Raw genomic sequence first — 18,310 nt, forward strand, 5'->3', positions numbered from 1 at the left:
AGACAGAAGGTAAATTCATGCTGGAAGAGAGACAGTCTTCTTGTTGGAGAACCCCACTCATCTTTGACTGCTTAACACCTCAGATGTTAAGGAATGCCCTGGTAGTAAAGTTCAGCTGCCATTTAAACCACTGACTATGTCTGTAGAATCTGTTTTCTCTAAGAATAGCCTTAGAAGTCTCCATAGGTTGGCTCCAACCTTAAAGAGAAATGTCACACTCATTGTTCATGACACTTGTTTCTCCATCTTCTTGAACATGTCCAATGATAGGGAACACTCTCAAAGTACAGTTTAGTTAAATAAGAATGAAGTTTCTGAAATCAGAAAAGCTTACTTGAATCCTGGACTCATAATTATCAGTAGTGCTTTCCTTGAGTAAGTGACTTAATGTCTCTAAACCTCAGTCTAAAAAACACTGAGGGTGGGGAGGAGATAGTATCTACATCATAAAGCTGATAGGGGGATTAGATGTGGTAAGGCAAGGAAAACATTTATCAGAGTCCCTGGCCCATATTTTAGTCCTCAGTAAAAATTATTAATTTTTCAGTTCAATCCTACAGATGGCCAACATTATCTTTCCATTGAAATAGCACGGTTGAAAGTATTTTACATCCTTATCTCCTTAGATATTTGCAATAGTTCTGGTAGGAATCATCATTGTTGTTAGTCTTCCAATGAGAAGCCAGTGTCTCTGTGTGCTTTCTCTTTCTCTTACAGACAAGAAATGAAATTTTATCTTGGTAGCAAGCCTTGCTAGACAAAGCTGGTCTTGGACAAAATAGTGCATGCATCACCTGTTTCTTGTCCCCTTGCTCCTATTTATGGCACCTCCATCCTTAGATGTCAAGTATTTGCAAGACATTTTCAACATCTTCACCTGCTAAAGGAAAGACTCTGCCATCAGACATTGCGCCTTGGGAAGATGACCTTTGAGTCCCCTGTCCTAGGGGTTTTAATACTTTGACTCTGAGGGCACTAAGACTTTTCTCACCAAAATGAATTCCAGGCATCAGGGAGCAGGTACAAGTAGAATCTAAGGCCGCTAAAGTTTACAATATGTGGGCAGTTAATATATTTTACAGACATTGGCTGATATCCCCTTTTCCTAGGTATCTGGAGGCAAGGGGAAAATTCTGGTTCCTCAGCAGCTACAATTTTACTAGGGAAGAAGCCTAGGATATTTAGACATGAACAGATTTTCATGGAAAGTGGGAATTTCATATCTTAGAACCAAGGACTATTAGCACTAGGAGGGAATCATTCTAATCTTCTCATTCTTCCCGAAGGGATAGGATAGGGTAGGGATTTAACCTGAGGTCCAGAGGCCCAGAGGTAAAATACATTGTGCTCAAATTCAGAGAGACTGAATGTCAGAACCTGCTCTAGGATCCAGGATTCCTAGTCTAAGAACCTGGGATTCCAGACCTGCAGGTCAACATCACTGATCAAAAACCCCAACTTCCCTTTAGAATGGTTTAAATTTCCTGAGCCTGTGAATAGCATGCTGGTGTCTTTTTCTGAAACTACTTCCTAATGCTTAGGTATCATTCCCTCCAAAGGTGGTCCTGTATCACACACAAGTTGAGTGGTTTTCTTTCATAAAGAGTGCTGAAAGTTAGCCCTAACCGTGCTCAGCGCCAGGAGGCTGCTTGGGCTGGATGCTGGCCAAGGAAGAGTCACTCTCTCTGTTTGCAGGTTGTTCAGGCCACCCTTCCTTCCGTACAGAAGCAAAAGGCAAAGGAAATGTGGATGTGTTCGTAGATTCATTTCACATAATCAAAGCAAGGTTGGAGTCAACAACCTGAATTTAATTACCATCCTGACAGTTAGGAAGCAATCCTTCTCTCACTCCCCCTTCCTCTGCCCAACTTCAAAGTGTGTCATATCTTTTCCCTCCTCCCTCTGGTACTAATTAGAAACATACTGTAGGGTGAAAGGTAACCAGTGTGAAGCTAGCACAGTGTCACCAAAGCCCCTTTGTTAGGAGAGAGAGCTCACAGTTAAAGGAGGCTGATCCCCAACACAGGAACATCTGTTTCTGGGAAGAAGAGCTGGGTGTGGAGCTGACCCCAAAGTCCGATGCTTCCCTGCACCCACCTGCTCCACAACTTGAGCAAGTTCTTGACATCTCTGTGTATGTCTCCACATCTTGGAGTCAAGGACTCCTAACTTTTAATAGAAAAGTTGTCTATGAGACAACTGTTCCAGTGTCTATGAGAGCATAAAATAAAAGCGAATGTACTTGGAGTAGTAAAAGCATCATCCCAGTGTATGAGATGGAGACCTGATATCTTTATCAGCTTGGCTACCATAGCAAAATACCACAGGCTGGGTGGCTTAAACAACAGGCATTTATTTTTCACAGTTCTGGAGGCTGGAAGTCCAAGATCAAGGTCTTGGCTGCCTTCTCCATATGTCCTTACAGGCCCTTTCTCTGTGTATGCATGTTGGTATAGAGGGAGATTTCTCTCTTTCTCTTCTTAGAAAGCTACACAATTTCTTTTACTGGATTAGAACCTCACCCTTATGACCTCATTTAACTTTAATTACCTCCTAAAAGCCCTATCTCCAAATACAGTCATACTGAAGCTTTAATATATGAATTTTGGAGGAACACAATTTGGTTCATAACACCTGAAAAAAGGCTTTCTTTAAATAAAGCCATGAACTAGGACCCAGAAATATAGAGGATGCTGACTTCTTAAGCAACGTATTTAAAAATGTGAGGGTAAGTTTTTATACACGGTTCTCTCTTGTCAAATTGTCCCCTTCCTTCCACATCTGTCTAGCAGTAATGGCGGGCTCCGCTTCAGCCCTGGGGCCAGATTCTTGACAGAAGTGAAGAGAGATTCCAGTACCCAAGGTCAAGGGCCAAGAGCCCAGTGCTACCTCCTTCATGGATCCCTCCAATGTGGGATTGAGCGTCTGTGATTCGTCCTAAGTTCCTGATTCCTAGATATTTGTTTTAATCATTAAAAAAAGAAAAAGTTGAACAACTTTGGAATTGAGGGTGGGGGAGGTTAATCACCCCAGGGGAACTGTAGAAGGAAAGTGACTTTTCCAAGTCACTGGCTAGTTAGATCTCCAAATGGGGCTATAACCAAAACTTACTGAATACCAGTAGGAATTTTAGATTGGTAATGAAGTTCCTCCATAATTCCTTTCTCCTAAAGGAATTTGGGGCTTATGGCCCCAAATCTCATTACATTAACTGGATAACTCTTTCGAGATGTAAACAACTTGTAGAGGCACAAAAAATAAGAATAATTCAGCTTAAATACATCCTCCTTTTCTCCAAATGCTTTCTATCCATCTGGGTGGCATTTCTTACCCAAACCAGCATGCTGTTTTATTTTTTTCTTCCCCTCTGCCCCTGCCGAACTTATCATTTGATTTCTGGAAAACCATAAGGGCCAACCATAGATGAGAAGTTCTCTGCTTATATCATCAGGTTGAGACTTTTCCCAAATGCCAGATGTAGAAAGATGTGTGTGAGAGAAAAGATAGCATATGAGAAATATATCACTAGTACCCTTGTAATTTGAGGTGCAGATTACACTGTTCACTCCTCCTGTCTTTACTGTTGACAAACCACACGGTCTTTGAAGAGTCTCTTCTCCATTCTGGTCTTCAAGTTTCTCTCTTTAAAATGTGGGAACCCAACTAGGTCAGAGTGGCAAATGGGAAGTCTTCAGGCTGAATCCTCCTCTTTAAACTGCTTTTTTTGGCCTACAAAGTGTTTTGAAAAAATGTGACATATTATGTAAATTCTGGAGTTCTGGCTTCTCTTAGAAAATGTGCAGATCTGGAAAGAATGGGTCCACACTCTTTCATAAAAACAATTGGCCTTTTCTGAGTTGCGGCTGTTCTCTCAAGACAGGGCATTCATTGCTCCCTGGTTGATCAAGTCCCCCAGCCCTCACCATGACAGTTCACTCATGTGTCCTAATGAGGGACCCCTGGAACAGGGGATCCTCAGGCTACTTTCAACTCTGATTCCATGATTTGATAACTTGTCTCTCTATCACCATGGAAACACCCCCCCTTAAAAACTAAGAAGGAATATGAGACTGCACATCTGTGGTGGCCCCGATTCTACTATTCATCGTAACCTGGCAGTTTTACTTCTGTTTTGTGTCCTGACTCCATAAGGCATCAATTTCTCAGGGACAGTGTCCAAAATGATACAAACATAATATGCTTTGAAGTAAGCGCATAGATTTTTGGGCTACTGTTTTTTACCTGAGGGCCATTTTAGACAGATCTACTCAAAGTAGGAGCAGTAATAATAGTAATTAAAACATTATTAATTATTAATAACAAAATAATTATTGTCTATAATATTATTAAAGCATGAATGATTTTTTTAACACTTATTGAATCCAATTATGAGTAAGTCACCTTAAGGACAACATCAGTGTCACATGGCTGGCATCCTCATGTGCTCTTTCCTAATGACCTGGCATAACATATAAATATATTCCCATGATATGTGAAAGGAGGGAAAGATATGATCATTTGGAGTGTGCCAGACATTTCAAAAGAACACAAATGTACAATGCGAAACGAAAGTCACAGTTCTGTTTGCTCTGCAACAGTGTGAAAATCACATTTTTTTTTCTCCAGATAAAAATGAAAAGCTGAGGTACCAGGAGCAGTCATTTATGGAACAACTCTCTGTCGCCACCTCTGAATGATTACCCCCTTCACCTCCCTAAAATACCCCTGCCAGTTGCTTGGCTGGGCACTTTACTTCTTGATCCTTTTAATTTCACTACAAACCTACAAATCAATTTTATGATCTCCATTAAACAGAGGAAGGTATGGAGATTCAGAAGAGAGATTCAGATTCCTGTGACTCACACAGGTCATAGATCCAGAACGTGGATCCTTGACATTGGAACCCAAAGTCCATACTCTTGATCACAACCCTATTTTGCCACCGCTACACGTAAAATGGTTTACTGAATGGTCTTTTGAACCCCTTCCAACATAGATAGTCTATGATTTAGAATGGCAGAATGGCATAGTGGCAAGACCATGCCTTCTTGTGTTCTTTTCCACGTCCGGAGGGAGAATTCAGTATGAACCTGGCACTCTTCTTTGTATTCGGAAAACTCAGGTCATGATCATTATTAATGTATTTACTCCCAGTACTCACAAAACAGCGAGCATAGTGACAGCAGAGATTATTTTTTCCCATAGATATCCCCAATAACCAGAAAAAATTCTTTACTCTTAGTAGGCAATAAATATTTATTGAAAAAATGCTGATAAGCCAATGAAAGATTTAGTAACATAGAAGATTGTTCCATGTCTAAATGGAGCAATGTATGTTTTGGGGATTTTTACGTTGTCATACAAATTCACTGCTGCAAGTTACTGCAATTGCCACATGAGCAAGGAAAACATGGCTTCATAAATCAGCATCACCAATCATGCCGAATGTGCTACGTTGAACCCCATTTCCAAGGCTCCCTGGGTGTCGCGTCTGTTGTGGACACTCGCTTGTGTCCTCTTGTGATCACAAGGGGGCAGTGCATGTTCACTCAAGCTGGAAGCTGAATTTGTTATGAATAATACCATCTGACTGTCTTTGTGGGGTCTTATTCCTCTGAGATGACTTCATGGTGCTTACAAGTGTGGAACAAGATTGCTTTCTAACTCCGTGCACTGCAAACAAATTGTGTGGTTGTTATTGTTTAATATTTAAATAGCAAGGGTAAGAAGCAGGTTCAGCGCTTTTGTAGGGCTGACTCTGATACAACACCATGTGGTAGAAAGCCAGTGAGTGACTTGCCTTACCCATTTTACAACTCCTCTAGTCTTACTGGGGTGAATTCCATCTGTATATGAAGAGCTGACTCAGGCCTTATTCCATGGCTAGCACATCAGCAGCACCCAATTCTAGGAGTTATGACTTCTGTTATTTTTTAAATAGAAAATAGAAGGCTAGAATCTCAGGGCTATGAAAGAACTTTGGTGTCTGTCTAATTTCATGGTCCTGCAGCAGCTCTTCTAGCAACTGAACTCAAAATGCTTCACTGTCGTTCCTGGGCTCTGCCATTGCCCATTTCGTGGGCTTTTGAGGTATGGTGGAGGAGAAGCCTCCTCCCTTGCTGGTGAAGGATTGGCTATCCATTTTGAAGTTGACATTTAGTCACCTTGGAATTATTTCCGTTCTTTCCAAAAAGAGAATAATTCCACTTATGAGACAAAAGTGTTTGGGGAATTGACTTTCACAGGTGGGATTTTGAAGTGATGCTAAATATTAGCCTCCGGATGAGATCATTAGACCTGATGGAGCAAGACTTTGCTTACGGTTGCTAGTGTATATGATGAATTGCTATCTCTGGCTGCTGGAGCCTACTTAGTTTGACTTATCTGCCCTGTCTCTGTAGAAATCTCTCTGTGTTTCCTAATTTTTCTTACTGTTCTGAAAATGTTTTTACTTTTGTTCCAGTCTTTTTCCGGTAGCCTGGAAACCCAATCATTTTGGGAATTAGGGCTGGCATATCGTGTAATTTCATTCATATTGCCTCCTGTGTAAGTGCCATCCCTTGAAGCACTGTTCCAGCTAGAAGTAACTCGATTCCAGTGATGGTCCAGAGATGAGGCCTTATTATCTTGCAAGATCTAACCAAATGCATCTAAAACTGGGTCCCAGAAAATACTCATTTTAACAAGTATTCCAGATCATTTTGAAGCAAGTGATCAATGGACCACTCTTTGGGAAATATTGTCTTTCCTAGAACATCCCTTTCAATAAGGCAGGGGAATAAAAATAGTAGACTGGGCAGAAGTACACCAGTAATTATTTAGTACTGATTCTGCCTCAGGTACTGAGCTAAGTGTGTGTGGTCTTGTTATTGAACTTGATTGAATTTCATCCAGTGTCTCTCTGTTCAACTTTCAGGAGAAGAACTAGAACCCCACTGATTATGAAATAACTCTTCTATAATCCAGTGGTCTCAAAGCTCAAAAATGCCTGCAATAACAGCCAGCCAGGTACCAAAACTGTACTGGCTATCTGGGGATATTACCTCTCTCTAGAGAATATGTGCACATCCATGGGACTAAATTCCAGCTGACTTTTGGCTTGTACAAACATTCGTTGTCTGTTGTCTGTCTGGAGTTTTCAAATGAAGCCAGAAAGGTACACATTTTTTTACTGTGGAATTTCTTGGTTTGTTAAAAATGCTTCCTTTGAGTTCAGATTTATCAGAAATATGATGTGGGATGAACAAAACCCCTCTGTGGGCCAGATCCAGATAATGGGTTTCCAGTCTGCAATCCTGGTCTAGTCCTTGACAGGTATTGTTGGTTTTGAGATGGAAGAGGACTTTGATTCTGGTAGATTAAGGGAAATGATACCAACTTCATGGTCAGGGAGACATGGTTTTAGTTTCAGTTCTGCAGTTCATTAGCTATGAGACCTTGAGTTGTTCGCCTCATCTCTCTGAGTATCAATATTTTATCTGAAAGGAGAGATGAGATTAATGGTAACTTCTTCACAGAATTTCTGTAAGTCGAAAGTGAAATACTGTGTGTCAGCATTTTCCAAACTTGAGTAATTCACGAACAACTTTCACAATTTTTGCCACATCCAAGTAACACCTCTACTATTATTTACTAAAAATTTTTCTTTTGGCTCATTTTTTAAAAATCTAAGGTATCTACATTGCTCTTAGTTAAAGCAATAATATCTGTAGAAACATGAGTTTAAGTCACAGGTTCTCCCCCAATCATATGATAAATTAAATATGAAACAGTTTAAAAAGAGTTTGGCTTTGTGCCACTTTACATTTTTACAATCGTCGGGGCTCTCATAAGACTAATACATTTGTTATAAAATACAATTAAATAAAATAGATTAGTGGGTTTAATAGCTCCAGCATAACTCTACAGTAAACTTTGACCATTACTTTTAATGAGGAAAAAATAAATTTCGTATTTATGAAGTAGCTGTTTAAACTAGGAGAGCTTGGTTTCATTTTTTTCCTTTTAACTTGGGGTTTGTAATTCTTCTTCTATCTTTAATAAAAAGCAACATAGAGTCTGTAAGATCCAACAACTTAGGATGTGTGTAATATCTTGGCTTTCGTTCCATATTGATGTGTGCATTAATAAACATTTCAGTTTTTTAGCATCTCATTTTAGTGTTGAGTCAATGAACAGCAATATCTTAAAATGGATTTTTATATTACATGGTTGGTGGGTGTATTACATTTCATTTCCTAATGCTGACTCTGGTGGTATTTATTCAACAAAACTGTACTGAGTATATATAATGGGAATTGAAGATACAGCAGAGAACAAAGCACAGTGTTAGTGTTTATGAAGCTTCAGGCTGGTAGGGAGAAACAGGTAATTGAAAATAATTTATTTACTCTATCAAATGGTGATAAATGCAATGAAATAAAAAGCAAGATGGGAAGAGAGTGATAGTAGGGACTGGTTACTCTTTCAGAGGTATTAATCTGGGACGTGTTAATCTTAGTACATTGCTATTTTATTAGAACCTGAATAAGGTGAACTAGCAAGCCATGATGTTACTTAGGAGAAAAGCAACCCAGCAAGACAGAAAGGTACAAAAGTCTTGAGATGGGTGCTTGGTATGTTTGTGGAAGAGCAAAGAAGCCAGAATAGCTGCAAAAGGCTGAGCAAGAAGGAGAGAACTTAGGTATGGGGTCAGGTCATACAGGCTTTTAAAAAAAACTCTGAGTGAATGGGAAGACTTTGGGGGAATCTGAGCAAAGGAGTGACATGATCTTATTTGATTTTGAACCATCTGTCTAGCTTTTATATGGAAAAGAGATTGAAGGGGGGAAAAGAGTAGAAAAGGGAGAGTAGTTGAGAGACCACTGTCATGGTCCACTGAGAGATGATAGTGGCTTGCACTAAAGGGATAGCTTTAGAGGTCAGATTCTGGACACATTGTAAAAGTACAGCAGATGGTGTTAAGAGAGAAAGTAAAGAGTCAAGGATAATTCCAAGCTTTTCAGGAATGGGAAGAGCATGAGGAATAATAAAGCTTCAATTTACTGAAATTTTCATCGTTGTTAAGTCTTTCATACTTTCCCTATATGCAGGGCTTCTTCCATAGAGCACCCTCATATAATATACTTCTCCAAGTGGCAAAGGTCAGTTAAAATTCATGTCTCCTTATGCAAATGTTTTTGGATAGTGACTGATCGCTTTTGTTCCAATGGCAAAATCATCCATTAAAAATAAGCAGGGGATAATGCTTACCTTTGACCATTTTTCTTCTCTACTTGGTCTTTAGCTGTAATGATGTACAACCTGTGCCCACAAGGAAGGGGCATTTCCCAAAAAGGTTGAATATCAAGTAAAATAATTCAACTGTGATTGAATTATTTCTCTTTTTCTTGCCCACTTTTTATTCCCATAAACCTAATCATCCACTATATCCTGGCACAATTCCTGGATATCAGTCAGAACTCTACCTTCTCTTCCTCTAAATACTATGTGTTTTCACACTTTAAATATTATTAACAAGCTTACTAATATGTTCACATCAACCCTAAGTTAGTCATGTTACATCCTCTTACAGTTGAGGAAACAGAGGTTCAGAGACTTTCATTGAATTAATCAAGGTCCCAAATCTCAAAAATGGTAGTGCTGATATTTGAAGTTGGGAGTACTTGACTGCTAGTTCCAGCTCTTAAATGCTTTGCTGTTCTGCTTTTGCTGTATCACATCAGCAATAATCACTTTCTTCCCACTCTACTGCTTCCGTTAGCTTCCATTAAGACATTATCTTGAAGAAAAATGGATGTTTCTACAGTGGGAGGAATGCCTCCACTCTTCAGCCTTCCTGGAATGCCTCAGCATTTCTCTGAGTCTTATTTTTTCTTGAAATACTGATACTCAAATATTATCACTAATCTACCTAAAATATCATCTCCTTTGTGAAGCCTTCCATGACTACTTCATCAGAGTTTCTCTCTCCTACCTTTTTCCTCTCATGGTGTATAACCATTTCTGTGTTAGTACTAGCACTGTAGTACTGGTAGTACTGTAGTTTGTTATTAGTATCTGCTTTCTTATTAGATGTGAGCTCCTTGAGGCTGGGTCCTTCTCTTTCTATTCCTCATAGCCAACATTGGTCTTTAATATATTTAATTATTTGAGCATAAGGATATGATGTGTCTTATATTGGCTTTCCAGTGCCTAGTATAAGTCTAGATACAAAGTGGACATTAAATATATCTTAAATGAATGAAAACAAAAAAGAGAGTTGCCATTTTTCACATTTCCTTCTAAACATATGGATGGTCAGCTTCTCCAGCCTTTGCAGCCTCATGAATTTCCCTTCATATTGAAGGTTTAGATATTTGTCAAATGAGTTTTTCCAAGATGCACATAAGGCTTGCTGAGGTTCAGCTTTCTCTTTCATGCAGCAAAGGCCAAGTCAGCAGGAAGACTCCTGCCACCCACCCCCAGCCTACTCCAAATTTCATGCAATTTTTAGTTGCCTTCTTCTGGCCAGCCATCCCAATCCTAAGCTTACATAAAATTCAACCCTCTGGCATTTGATGAATAAAATAACTCCTTGGCCAGGATATACTTTGGCAGGGGAAGGACTCAGAAGACACTGAGCTGTCCGTGTACTCAGATCTCCTTCTCGGTGGGGCACCATTCCATTTCAGTGCCCATCAGTAATTAGGCCTATGCCATTTGCTCACCTGGAGAGTCTTTGCAGTGGGAGGCAGCGAGGTAGAACAACAGTAATACCAGACTTGAAATCAGGAGATGTGGTTGAATATTGACTAACTTTGCAGTCTCTGAATATTTCTGCCTCTGCCAAATGGGAATAAAAATCGCTTCAATAAATAACCCCTGGGTTGTTTCCAGAATCAAATGAGAGAGGGTGCATGAGAATATTCCCTAACCATAAGATGTTATTCACAAAAGAATCCTGAAATGATCTCATTTTGCAAACTGGCTGTTAATAAAATGAAGTGGAGAAGAGGGGCACAGGTAAGGAAATGGAGGACACAGCGTGTAGAAAGCACTTAGCATAGTCCCCAGTTCACGGCAAATGCTCCGTGCAGCTGAAGTAGTTGCTGCTGTTATTGTTTTGGTTGTTGTAGCCTATTTTCTTGACTTTATCCCTACCCTGCAGATATCATTTGTAGAGTTAATAATTATTATCATGTTTGAGTGCTTTGGGTAGATTACTCATTTAATGCTTTTAATACCACCTTCTTTCTCCTCATCTTCCTCTTCTTTTTCTTTTCCTTTTTATTTTACAATTGAGGGAATTTATACTAAGAGAGGTTATAAATAACTTCCTTAAACTACCATAACTTATAAGTAGTGATGATGAGTTTTAAACCCAGACAGTCTAACTCAAGAGTACCTATACTTCTTGGCTATGAAGTATTGGCTCTTTTTTTTTTTTTTAACATCTTTAATGGAGTATAATTGCTTCACAATGGTGTGTTGGTTTCTGCTTTATAACAAAGTGAATCAGATATATATATCTCCCCATATCCCTTCCCTCTAGCATCTCCCTCCCTCCCCCCCACCCTCCCTATCCCACCCCTCTAGGTGGTCACATAGCACCAAGCTGATCTCCCTGTGCTATGTGGTTGCTTCCCACTAGCTATCTATTTCACATTTAGTAGTATATATAAGTCAATGTCACTCTCTCACTTCGTCCCAGCTTACCCTTCCCCCTCCCCATGTCCTCAGGTCCATTCTCTAGTAGGTCTGCATCTTTATTCCCGTCCTGCCCCTAGGTTCTTCATGACCATTTGTTTTTCCTTCGATTCAATATATATGTGTTAGCATACAGTATTTGTTTTTCTCTTTCTGACTTACTTCACTCTGTATGACAGACTCTAGGTCCATCCACCTCACTATAAATAACTCAATTTCATTTCTTTATATGGCTGAGTAATATTCCATTGTATATATGTGCCACATCATCTTTATCCATTCATCTGTCAATGGACACTTAGGTTGCTTCCATGTCCTGGCTATTGTAAATAGAGCTGCAGTGAACATTGTGGTACATGACTCTCTTTTTTCTTTTTTATATATAAAGTATTTTTAAATTAAGGTATGTACATTGCTCTTTTATTTATTTATTTTTATTTATGCCTGTGTTGGGTCTTCGTTTCTGTGCGAGGGCTTTCTCTAGTTGCGACAAGTTGGGGCCACTCTTCATCATGGTGCGTGGGCCTCTCACTATGGCGGCCTCTCCCGTTGTGGAGTACAGGCTCCAGACGTGCAGGCTCAGTAATTGTGGCTCATGGGCCTAGTTGCTCCGTGGCATGTGGGATCTTCCCAGACCAGGGCTCAAACCCATGTCCCCTGCATTGGCAGGCAGATTCTCAACCATTGTGCCACCAGGGAAGCCCCCATGACTCTTTTTGAATTATGGTTTTCTCAGGGTATATGCCCAGTAGTGGTATTGCTGGGTCATATGGTAGTTCTATTTTTAGTTTTTTAAGGAATCTCCATAATGTTCTCCATAGTGGCTGTATCAATTTACATTGCCACCAACAGTGCAAGAGGGTTCACTTTTCTCCACACCCTCTCCAGCATTTATTGTTTGTAGATTTTTTGATGATGGCCATTCTGACTGGTGTGAGGTGATATCTCATTGTAGTTTTGATTTGCATTTCTCTAATAATTAATGATGTGGAGCATTTAAACCATTTCCACTAAGATCAGGTACAGCACAAGGTTGCCCACTCTCACCACTATTATTCAACATTGTTTTGGAAGTTTTAGCCACGGCAATCAGAGAGAAAAAGAAATAAAAGGAATACAAATTGGAAAAGAAGAAGTAAAGCTCTCACTGTTTGCAGATGACATGATAGTATACACAGAGAATCCTAAAGACTCTACCAGAAAACTACTAGAGCTAATCAATGAATTTGGTAAAGTAGCAGGATACATAATTAATGCACAGAAATCTCTTGCATTCCTATACACTAATGATGAAAAATCTGAAAGTGACATTAAGGAAACACTCCCATTTACCATTGCAACAAAAAGAATAAAATACCTAGGAATAAACCTACCTAAGGAGACAAAAGACCTGTATGCAGAAAAATATAAGACACTGATGAAAGAAATTAAAGATGATACAAACAGATGGAGAGATATACCATGTTCTTGGATTGGAAGAATCAACATTGTGAAAATGACTCTACTACCCAAAGCAACAGTATGGTACTGGCACAAAAACAGAAATATAGATCAATGGAACAGGATAGAAAGCCCAGAGATAAACCCACACACCTATGGTCACATTATTTTTGATAAAGGAGGCAAGAATATACAATGGAGAGAAGACCGCCTCTTCAGTAAGTGGTGCTGGGAAAACTGGACAGCTACATGTAAAAGAATGAAATTAGAACACTCTCTAACACCATACACAAAATTAAACTCAGAATGGATTAAAGACCTAAATGTAAGGCCAGACACTATCAAACTCTTAGAGGAAAACATAGGCAGAACCCTCTATGACATAAATCACAGCAAGATCCTTTTTGACCCACCTCCTAGAGAAATGGAAATAAAAACAAAAATAAACAAATGGGACCTAATGAAACTTAAAAGCTTTTGCACAGCAAAAGAAACCATAAACAAGATGAAAAGACAACCCTCAGAATGGGAGAAAATATTTGCAAATGAAGCAACTGACAAAGGATTAATCTCCAAAATTTACAAGCAGCTCATGCAGCTCAATATCAAAAAAACAAACAACCCAATCCAAAAATGGGCGAAAGACCTAAACAGACATTTCTCCAAAGAAGATATACAGATTGCCAACAAACACATGAGGTATTGGCTATTGATGACACGTAACTCTGTCAAAAGAAAATATAACAGAGTTGTCTAGCTGAAATAATTCTAAAATTTTGTTAGTAATCTGCCTTTGATCTGTGAGGTAGAGAAGATATATTTTATTATCTTCATAAGTGAAGAAACTGAGGATTAGAGGTTTAAAATTATTTGACAAGGAACTGTGCTATTTCACAGAGTTCTAGAATTCTTGAGCTCATCCTGTTTAAACTGTCATTTTCAAGAGGAGATTTTTGCAGGGAGAAGGCATCATTTATTCATTGTCATATATTGCACTAGTAATAGCATCAGGGATAAAATATACTATCTTTTAATCACATTTATGAACAAATTGACTAGGTAAGGGGCATTATTTATAGTTACACATCATGTGATATTAACTGATGCACACAGTTTTAGAATGACTAACAGATCTTCTAATTCATCTTAACTCCTTGATTGTATGCAAATATGGCAGTTGATTGGTTACTGAAGGAAATCTTTAATATTATTTTCACTGTGAGCAACTTTAGATTGTATTATAGGAAGATATTTGAGTATTTATCAGGATTCTTTATTAACACTTTGAATGCGAAGTACAATGCAAATGGATTCTTTTGCAAGGATACTTGAAAAAATTGATTTGTAGAGGCCAGAAGGGACACGGATTCCCTCCTGAAACTAGAGACACTAGAGGGGGATAGAGTCTCATTGACCTTACTGAGTCTGAGTTTCTTGGGAGTGACTGGAGTGCTAAGCCTTAAGGATCTGACAATGGGATGCCAACATTCTATCTGTAACTATGGTTTCTGGGATTACTTTTCCCCCTATTGAAATAAATCAGTCATCAGCAGAACACTTATTTTCACTAAAACTCTAACAGTTTTTCCTCATCTAAAATCTTATGCCTCACCAATGATAGTTTTAAGATTTTTGTTTTATTCTTTCTTTTCTTTTCCTCTGCAATGACACCTTAATAATGGTGATGATACTTAAAGAAGAAAAAAAACAGTAATAATGACTCATAAAACCTCTCAGTCACTAAACAAAATAAAGATGGCAGGTTTAAGTTTCTCTTGAGATTTGGCAGAAATTATTTTTTTGTTATCAATTTATGTGCTTCATCAAAGAACTTGCTGTAAACCTTGGTGATGGCTCAGAGAGAAGTCTAATGCACATGAAATGTTGGATACTGCATCTTAAAATGCCACTGTATCTCTCAGTGGAAGAGAGAAATATATACTTAGGATTGTGACAACTGCTAGACAAAGGATGCATAATAACACTTCTGGAGAGGACTTGTACACAAGCTATTGTGGATGAATAAGTGGAGCTGTCCATGGCACTGGACAAAACCCAAGAATCTGTACAAAGCCATCTGGAACATTTAGGCCTTCACAATGCGGGCAGACTTCCTCTACGAGGACTGACTGCTAGTCTTATTAACAGGGAGGAGTTAGTGATCAGTGTATTTAATCATAGCCTGACAACAACTTCTAGTAAATAAGGTTTTAAGAAAGGAAAAATATTTTAGAAATGAATCAGTGTGCTATGGTGTTGGAAAAGTTTTGTGCTTTACTTCCTCTTTAGTCTCCCAACCTAGGCAGCCTTTTTACTATCCAATGTCTGCCTTTTTCATAGTAAAATTCAAAGGATGAAGAATACTAGAATCTGTAGGGCACAAGGATGTTTACTTCATAGACATGTGTGAGTAGGAGTCTATTGCAGTGGAGGTGACTATGGTTAGTGTTTATGCTAGGGCAAGAATAGATAGTCATGTATGCATGTTTATTTTAATTCAATGAATAAAAGTACAATTTTAGCAGTCTCTTATTTGGGGCAGATTTAGAAATATTCCAGGAACAATTCTAAATTATGTTGGAGCTAAAGTGCAAAAATGCACAATCCCTGATGTCAGAATATAAAATGATATAAGGTGTAACAAGTGCCCTATTACTTAATACACCTTCACTACGAGGTGGAAGAAGCTAAACCCTTTACCCAGAGGTACAGAAAGTATAATAGAAAAATAAACCAAAGAGATCATATATTATGGTAGGAAAAAAAAAAAGACTAGCTGTAGAAGATGGCATTTGAGAGGGTCTTTGACAAGAAGATCATGTTTAAATAATTAGTAATGAGTCATGGCCACACATCATTTTACCTAACTAATAATCTTCTATTTCAATTGTAAAAGAGAAGAGAGGGGCTTAATTTGATAGGGGCTAGAGTATGAAGTACCCAAGGATGAAACCAAGGAATTTCAACTGGTCGCTTCAAAGTTTTACAACAAGTGCAGGTATTTTGTCAGAGCATTTTGTTACATATATCCTTATACAGGTTTTCAAAGGCAACGTAACTAGATAGTGTTTTGCTCTGGTTACAGGATGAACTGCTTAGTACACATTTTTATATACCCAGCAAGCATTATGATAACTTTATTAGCCTGCAAGCATTTGGATTTGTGACCTTTGGCTTAAATAGCAGTAAGTGTATCAGATTTATTTCTTCTGGAGACAGGGTTAATGTGGGCAGAATGGGGAATTGAACATTTTGGGGAAAATAGTGAAGGGGCATTAAAAGAAAGCAAAAGTTATAGAAAGGAAATTATGGGAGCTCTTTCTAAAAAAGTTGTTAGCACTTTTTTATTACATAGATAGAAAGCTGAAGCTCAGGGATGTAATTAGAGGTACATAGTCAGCCCATGGATAAATTTGGACCTTGGTCAATAGACTCTCTACCTGTTGTTTTTCTTATACCCTCATAGTACCTGAGTTCAAAGACCAGTGCTTTCTAATTTTAAATATTTTGTACAACTAATCCTGACAGTATTGGCCTACAGGGACATCTCAGATTCAGGGACAGAATTGATATTCATGGTGATGATGATGGTGATAACTTGGACCAAGCACACCACGGGAAAATAGGATCTGAATCAGTGAAAGAGAGGATACAGATGAAAAGACATTAAAATTTCACTGTTTCCTAATTGTTCAGTTGAGTGAGGCACTAGGCAATTTATTTCAATTATTTATTCTGATGATATCTCATTGAAATATATTACACAGAAATATATATATATTTTTAATTATTTTGTACTAACTGAGAGAGAAAAGTGTCCTTACTATCTCCTTGTCATTTATGCTCTGTCCTCTGACTAGTAATGTCTTCATTGTTTATCCTTTTTGCAGCAGGGATTTATAATGCTTAAGAGCACTTGGGTATGGGGGAAAATGTTGGCATTAGAGAGATGATTCATTGACTAAATTGACACAAATTTATTGTGATTGCAGGTCAGTGTGCTGACATCAATTCTCTCAAGCAAAATCGCTTTATCAAAATACAAATCAGTGAAGAAAAAATCGTTATCTATTTTCTTTCTATCGAAGAAATCATTCCTGGACTTTCTGATACAGAGTGTTGAATATTTCTGAAAGTAATTATTCCTCTAGGAAAATCAGCCTTTGATAGCTTCATGAGTTGTGAAAAGCAAAATGTCAGTGAAAAATATCTGATTTTCTGGCTTCAAATAAGACACTGTCCCTTCATGAGATTGTGATGTTCAGAGTGGACTGAGGCATGCGTAGTTTGAGTTTTATAGCACTTGAGTATATTTGTATAATGTTTTATGTCAGTGGTTCTCAAGCTTGAGCATGCACCAGAATAAACAAGAAGCCTTGTTAAATGAGTATTGCTGGCCATCCTCTCCAGTATTTCTGATTCAGCAAGTCTGGGGTGGGGTGTAAGAACTTGCATTTCTAATAAGTTCCCAGGTTGTCCTAATGTTGCTTACCCAAGGACCACACTTAGAGAAAATGCTGTACATTATTCTTAAAAAATTTGTTTCACATATCATGAGGTTTATTTGTCATTAAGCTTCACAAAATAGGAAAGGCTGGCATAATTCCTTTTATGTTATGCATAGAAGCAGATGCTGAAGTTAATTTGCCAGTGTTATTCATATGGTAAATCAGTGATGAAGTAAGTACTGGAATCCATCTTCTAACTCTTAGTGTTGGCTTTAGTGATACAAACTCTCCTTTAAATAAGATCCAGTTGATAAGGCCAAGGGTTAGGATATGAGATTATCTTTATTGTTAGGTACGTAAGATATAAACTATGGATAAACTCCTTTGCCTGAGATTCAAGGTTTTCATGATCAGTCCCCAATCTAAATTTTTGCCCCATCTCCAAATTATCTCTATCCAAGGTTCCAAACAAACTGGAACTTCCTCAAATAAGGCAGGTTGTTTTCTGCCTTCAAACAGGGAGATGTTTAAGTTATTCCCTCCATCTCTTCTCACTAAAATTATGTTTCTCAGTGTTCAGTAATATGTCACTTTTTCCATAGAATTTTTCCTTCTAGCCTTTCCCCTAACTGCTTCATCTTCACATAGTAAGTGCTACATAGGTATTCATTAAATGAACAAATATAAGTCTTGCATTGTGGAGGGAATAATGTGTGGGTTTTGTTTTTGTTTTT

The sequence above is a fragment of the Eschrichtius robustus genome, chromosome 2 (assembly GCF_028021215.1).
Source record: "Eschrichtius robustus isolate mEscRob2 chromosome 2, mEscRob2.pri, whole genome shotgun sequence".
In the NCBI taxonomy this organism is placed as follows: Eukaryota; Metazoa; Chordata; class Mammalia; order Artiodactyla; family Eschrichtiidae; genus Eschrichtius; species Eschrichtius robustus.